Here is an 8,015-nt window from a genome sequence, read left to right as displayed (position 1 = left end):
TCACGTGCGACCAGCCAACCTGTTTCTTAATACCGTAATACTGTAAGCTGGAGGCCTGTGAACGCGGTGCATCCAAGGCAGGAGTACGTACAACGGAGTACATACAATACGTAAACAACTGCATCCTACAGGAAAATGGGTATGGGAAGGGTGGAGGAGTCAGTCAAATAGCGTCTCCCTATTTCGTCGTAACCCGCAGTGCCCATATATATATGGACACAGGATCTCAGAAGAAAAATATATATGTACATTAGATGATACAGAATAAAAAATGAAAAATATTTTCTTCTCTAATTTTCATAATCAATAACAATCTATATTAATAATGGCCGTTGTCACCTTTCTAATGGCCAAGGCATGTATTTTTTAAGCATGAAACCGACAGGCAAGGAGTGTCGCTTCCGCCCTCTTTACGAACTCCCAACACATTTTTTCTCCTTAATGTACCTTCATCACCACAACCATCGCCCTTTCACTTTATTTGTTTGTAGAACACATCATCCTGGCCGTGAGCTAAAAGGTTCCGCTTCCCAGTGCTTCATTCTTGTCTGGATCCTCGAAAATATGAGTAGATTTTGCCCCAGTTTTTTCCTGTCCTTTATCCTCCCTCCCTCTCCCAGCGGCCATGCCCCCCTCGAGTATGGTTCTATTCTTCCCTTTTTTTTATCTCCTTTGCCCCGTCTGCTTCGTTTTTTTTCCCCGTAGAGCGGCAGGATGTAATGCGAGTAGAAAGGACGAAAGGGAGGGTAGCTCATTTTTGTTGTTGTTGTTTTCTGTCAAGTTTTTGGCAATGATGTACAGCTGAGTGTTCCGTCAGGATCCTTTTAAATGTGCGTTACTGACGTCTTGTAAGTTTTCCCCTCTGTCATTTGTAATTGATGATACTATTAATGTAATGCGTCTTTACTTAAACTTTGCCTGCCCTTCATTGCATTTTACTCCGCAGGCTGTGACCTATGACAAATGACTGCTTTGTCATAGGTCCTGCAGTCAAAACTGTCTGCCCTACTGAAGTGACTCTGCCTGGGCCATGTTCACTCCTCCCCAGAACCTGCGATGTAGTTTTCCATAAGCTTTGACTTTGAACTGAGCACGATACCAAAGCTCCATGTGCTCGACTTAGTACCAGTATTTCTCGCCAGTGGTAAACGCATTGCATTTTAAAAGCAATGGTGTTATCATTACCGTTACTTATATAAAAATGTAACTTAATTTACTTAATAGGTTACTCCCGGAAAAGTAGCAAATTACATTTAGCACTGTTTTTGGGGACATTGAAGTAAATTAGGTATGGTCATTATCGGGAGTCTTCTGCATCGTTATTATTATTATTATTATTATTATTATTATTATTATTATTATTATTATTACTTGTTTCAGAAGGGATTGAGTGAAGGTCAGAATTATTTGATATAGTAAACACGGTGGATGAAACAATATTTGTTCATTTTACTTTCCTCATATTGTGTAATACAAGCAGGTTAGCAAATTGTAACACATTATTCTTCAAAAACAATTTATCGGTAAATAAATATGTTTAAAATAAATTACAATTGATTTAGGGCATTAATTCACACACACATACAAACAAATGCACACAGACAGAGGGATTGATTTTTATCACTTATTAATAATGGAAAATGAGAATTATGAACTTTTGAATATCTTTTAACAACATTGTTGCATAATTTTTTTTTCAAAATCATAATATAACAAATATATGACTTTCTCCGCATTCGATTAGTATAATACCTTTCTTAATCTTTGGGTGTGGCTGGGGTTACACGCCTTGTACAGGGGTTACACTTACAAGTCGAAGAAGTCAGCTGTGAGACGGCTGTACATGTATACTGTTATGTAAGCTGATATATGCTTCCGAGCTGACCAACTCATAAAGTAACTAGTAACGAATAATGACCGAAAATTGCAGAGTGATGGCGCTACCAAATTAATTACTTATTGGTAAGAAAATAATAGTATTGCAGAGAGATGGCGCTACCAAATTAATTACTTATTGGTATGAAAATAACGGTATTACTATCATCGTTGCAGAGTAATGGCGTTATATATCTCCGTTACTAGCAGTAGCATAACGCCAATCACTGCTTGACTACCTGATAGCCTTGTTACGCGGTTTTCTTTAGGCTGTGACCTATTTCAGTGAACTGCCTCTGTATTATTGTAGTTAAGGATGCCCGACGTAGTGGATGTAACCGCTTGCCTACCCCCCCTGAGTTCTACCAGAACCATGTTAGGCCTTCTTTAGAGCCCAGTGTAGTTTTCCTTAGGTTCTGACCACAGATTGGAGAGAGAGAGAAAAAAAAACTGAGGGTTCCTTGTTCCTGCAGTCATTGATGCAAGGATGAGAGACTGCCTTGTGTCCATTGCCTGCCTCCCTAAGTTCCACTTAGACCATCTTAGCTTCTTCTCGTTACATGTTTTCCTCAGGTTGTGCCATAGGACAGATGACTGCCTGCAGTTCAGGGTGCCTTCTTTAGTGCCTACCCTATTGGTACTATGCCTAGAACATGTAACTTCCTCAGAGGCCACAACTTAGTTTTCCACATCCTTTCACCGTGGATTGGAGACGATACCGGAGAACCCCATTTCCCTGGAAGCAAGGATGCCCACCTCAGTGCCCGTGTCCCTTGCCCCTCCCCCCCCCTCAAGCTCTGTCTAGACCACTTGAGCCTCTCCTCAGAGCGCACAATGGGGCATCCATAGCCTTTGGCCCTGGACTAGGGATGGCATTAAGGGGCTTCGTGGGCTGTGGTCAGGCATGCTTCTGCCTCCCCCTCCCCAGGGTGAACATGCCCACGTATGTTTGCCTGACAAGCTTTCCGCCACCAGCCCCTGGGCTGCAGTGAGTCCTCTCCTGTTATGGTGGGACGATTGGTTTTAGGGCATTGTCGGTATCATACACAGCGCAACTAATGTTCCTGCACTTGGTTGATTGGGAAAGTACATTTGTTAGATAGTTGTAAAATTCATTTCTCTCTCTGCCTTCGGTGGGATGGGTACCTTGCTGGAACCAGTTGCAGCAGGTGGCCTGCCTCCAGAGTTCTTCTCGGCATCAGTGGAGTACTCTGTGCTCTGGCATCAGAGCTCCCCTCCATGTATGGTGAATATGAATAGTACGACAGAGCCATCCTTAGTAACTCTTTGACTAATACTTAATAACTGGCCTTGATTTCCTTTCCCTTTGAGCGCTTGCGTTCCTCACACTTCCCATTACGTGCCTACCCCCTGAAGTCCCGGCATGGCTGAAGGCCTTCCAGTGCTCAGTCAAGGATCACACTCCTAGATCGAGCGTTCAGTGGCCTAGATGGAGGTATGTATATATGAACTTCGCTCTGCCTATTGGAGACCTGAGTCTCGGGCTAGAGAGACTGCACCTCTTCCTTCATGTGTCTCCACACATAGCTCCCTTTTGTCGTCCTATGCCACTGCTCCAGCTCTGCGCCAGACTTCTAACACCTTGTGAAGCATCTCACGCATGGCCATTCTGGCCGTGATTAGGTAGACAAACCTTTGCCCTCCGTCAGTCTCGTCCACTACTAGGTCCATTCTCAACTGCGTCAATAGGCTCTTGTTTGAGGGCGTGATCGAACTGATCCACCAGAACTAGTCTTTTAAGGTACTTAAGCAGACTCTCCCTAGGCTCTTCTCGTTTCCGATGTGTACTGCCTTACCTGCTTCGTACATACTTCCAATTTCTGAATGCTCAGGTGCGTCTGGCTATACATTGCAATTGTTAGTTTTATCCGTCCACCTCCTACCTACCAGATATTCCATGTTTTATTCCTTCCTGGGCCTGTGATTCACCCTCCCTAGTTCTCATGACGTCCTTTTTGTGGCTGGGTCTTACGTGGGATACAGCTGCAGGGACAGTTTTATTATCTCTTTTATAAAGAATCCATTGCTTCCTCCTCAAAGAGTGTGCAGCATGTGGTTCCTTTGGTAGCATTCCCATGCTGCCTGAGTCCCTGCCTTCCTCTAGTGCCTGGTTGGCCAACACTCCCGACCTGACTGTAACTACCGACACATCAGACTGAGTCCTTCTCTGCACTCTACTGAGCCCACACGAGCGTTTGAGAGCTCTCTCTCATTAGAGAACCTTCCCCGCTGTGGGAGGATGATCCACATCCTCTCCAACACGTTGATGTTCGTTGAATCAACAGACAAGATCGTCTTTTTCCCTCTCCCTCCTCAGGACATCTAAAACTTTGTTCCTACTGATGAAGGCCCAGGCATTTCACCTGGAATGAGCTTTGGACCCGGCGCTATTTACGAAACGGTTGCCGCAGTCTGGCTCTTCACTGGTGGCCCTGTTTCTCCTCCCATAATAATAGTCTGAGTATCTGTCGTAAGTGGAGGTGACGCTGGACGGCGGTCCAGGCACTTTTACAGTTGACTGAAGCAAGTTAGAGGGCATTTCCCTTTTCTCTTCCACTCTGACGACTATCATATTGTTGCTGAAGTACTCCTTGGGCTAAATGGTGCTGCCTGTTTCGTGGCGGGAGTCCCAACCATTATTTGACAGCCTGCTCTGGTGGTGTCCTCATCCACTCTTCCTACAGAGACAGTTTTGCTTCTCACTTCATGAGGTTCTTGCAAATTCACGAGTTATTCCACAGGACTCGTGCCTACTTTTAAATATTGTATAATATATATAACATTGTAAATTGCATTTAATTTATATTTTCTGTTATTTTCTCTGCTTCACTTTAGCAGTGTCCAAGCTAGCATATATTGTATCTAGCATTTTAAGTATGAAAATGCATTTTGCTTTGCTTTCTATATATCACTTTTTCAAGGACTTGAAGCAAGAACAAAGTTAATCACTCTCTAGCGTGGCCGGGCAGACTGACCTTCTCGGACTGCAATAAAATATGGTAAAATTTGGCATTCCATATTTCAATTTAATTGTATACAATATAATATATACATTTGATTGTATACAGTAAAATATAGTATACCTTTAGTATACCATATTTTATTGTATATTGTTGGTATAACTTTCAATTCCAATTCCTTCAAGCATACTGAAGTTAATGTGTATGATCTATTTATATCTTTATATTTCATGTCATTTTATTATTAATTATTCGGATCCTTGAAAGGAGAACGAATTAACGCCTTGTGCATTATCTTCTAAGGTGTAGAAGTATGCTGTGAAGGTGGACGGACGCGCTGGAACACTTCCAGCGTGTCCACTAACTTTAGGCTGCATGTTTTGAATGTCCAAAGGAAGAAACGATAATCATGCTTTCTTTTGTCCTCTCGTTCTCCTGAAATTCTACATATCAACAACGTTTCTCAGCACCTGTTGCTCTCGCGTTATGTCTTCCCACCCAAGACAAAAATAATGACCAGACCCTGAATCCTTGTGGATGACACAGTCGCGATCGCTATCATAACAAGGAAGATTGGCGACATTGTCACCTAGAGACCATAATGGGCCTCTGAGTCAGGCATTGAAGCGACAAAGTACACCTAGGAGAAATAGGGCACGGACTCCATGAATAGTACGGTATCACAAGATAGTACTGCGCCACAAGACGAATTAACACCGATGGGCAACTCACTAAGTGGCCAGAAGCTTCTTTTATCAAACGGGCCTTGACTTTGTGAGAAAATCTGGTTGACGCGGCCTTAATACAGGAACAATACACCACAAATTACCCTAAGTCGCTGCGCGCCAAATCACCGATACGACTTGACAGCTGTTGCACCACATATATAAATAATTCCTATGCATAATATATATTTGAAGAAACATCCAAGCAAAAAGGTCTTTGGCATGATTGTGTTTACCTGTCCATCCCTATGCTATTTAACTCTTGGAAAAATAGCCATCTTTGAACTTTTGCGCACCACATCCGTTGGGTGAGGGATGGTAGGTTGAGGACCCATGAGAAATAAGAGCCAATTGTAGTGCGCCAGATACCACCTCTTTGAGTTTGAGTAAACATCCTTTCGTAGAGATTACCACTGCTACCAACGGACTCCAAGTAGCTAAAAGAAGCTAGGCCACAAGACGGTGTGCAGAACGAAATCAGAACGGCTTCCAGGCTGACGATCCGACATCGAACGACTTGGATTCTCGCGTCCGTGGTCCGAATTGTATTGTATTATATCATATGACAAATCACATCATATGATGATATAGTACATAAGGTTAGGAACCAAATAAAAGTACTTGTATAATGTAAATATATTATTCTTTTCTAAGCCCTAATGTTGACGGCCATCACTTTGGCTACAGCGTCCAAGAAATGTCTTCCTACATTGACACCAATGTCCAGTTTTCCAACGAGCATTTTCAGTTTCTTGCTGGTCAGCTGGTATTTCTTTCTACTCGTCGGTCCTTTCCTCACTGTGCGATGGTACACCTTGTTCATGGATAAGTTAGTCCGCGGCAGGTCTTGCTTTACTCTCTCGTACGTGTACCATTGGTTGTATAAGAACTGCCCTGGAATGTGGACTTGGTTATTCATTCGCTGCCCTAAATGTGTCCTGGAAATATCGAATGAACTCTATTATACCATCGCGCCTTGGAGCTTCATCTGCAATAATCATTGCCTGCACGTTGAAGCAACCGCTGGACGCACAGGGTAAAGGCAGGATCTTCTCTGTACTTTATCTCTAGACCCAATCCCTGTATTATTCTCCATGCTGACTGACCACGATGGAAGTAACAGGTCTAATATCAGCTTGAGGGAAATGTGCAGTGATGGCATTAATTGCGGCTTTCTCAAAATCTGTCTTGACTGAAGTGGGGTTTGTAGTTAGTCTCATCTGGAATGAGGTTGAACACTTCGTTCAAGCAGTTTATTCTACAGCTCCTGACTTACCCGGTAATAGATACATTGGTAGAACGTGATATGCATGCAGACTATACAGCTGCACATATTCAGCAGGAACAAAGGTCCCGTCGGCGAACCAATGTTGTGCACGACCTAGGAACCGAGTCTTGATCGGCTGTGAAGATGACCATTCCGTCTTCTTCATATCGAAGAGAGGATTCACAGGATATCGTCGTCCCTGACACCTGCAAGCTGCCGCACACATTGTAGAACCCCCTCCAGCGTATCCACAGTCGGCAGGTCTGCCAAATCGACTTCTGTTCGGGCATAGAAAGAATCTACACTGTGTCCGATCGGTTCTGCTGTGCTTGCTATCAAAGCTGCCATTAACGGTGTGGACTATGACGGACGCTGTCCTTGTCTTCGCATCCCCACTAATCTTTTCCTTCATCTTTTGATCCTTTATGTGTAAGTGCTGGCCTGTAATAAATTTCAGTTTTCCTCTATAAGCTGGGGGCTGCGATGGCAGAGAAGGAAAATCATGAGATGAGTCCTCATATGATGAAACATCAAATACAGGGTAAGGAGGCAGTGGAAGCTCTGGTGTGCATTGCTTCTTTGTATTGAATGATAAACATCGATAAAAACTGGCATGTAAACTGTATAAAAAGCACACTGCCAGCGCCTTCTCAGTTAAAAGGAGCGAACACTAGAATGTCGATCGACCTAAGGTCGTTCGGCCCGGAAAGTGCATTACGTCAGTCCAAACACGACATTGGCGTTTTGAAAGCCGCCTTATGGTGTCACTTCGGGTTCTAGTCACAGAACCCACAAAACATATGGTGTACCCTTCCCGGTCGGGAAGATATTCACTTGAACAGAGCCGTCTTTTCCGACGGTTAAAGTAAACGCGACACCTCTCGCGCTACAGGAATTGAGTAGGCGGTCAACATTTATCGAGTTGCTAGATGCATTCCTCCTACCTCGGCATTTTCATGCATATTCATAATTATATTGGGAATCCATAACTCAGCACAACCTACCATAAGATACCAAAAGTCATCTGGGATATTATTTTCAGTCGGGAAAAAAAAATGTCCAGTAAAATAAAACAGATGTCATTCCCATTGTGTGACCGCTTCCGATCACGAGTTGGGGATCGTGTGACACCCTAATTGCCACCAGAAGAGATAGGCACTGGAGCTT

Source organism: Penaeus monodon, chromosome 2, assembly GCF_015228065.2.
Source record: "Penaeus monodon isolate SGIC_2016 chromosome 2, NSTDA_Pmon_1, whole genome shotgun sequence".
In the NCBI taxonomy this organism is placed as follows: domain Eukaryota; kingdom Metazoa; phylum Arthropoda; class Malacostraca; order Decapoda; family Penaeidae; genus Penaeus; species Penaeus monodon.
The sequence above is the reverse complement of the archived record's forward strand: the minus strand, read 5'-3'. Positions refer to the sequence as shown.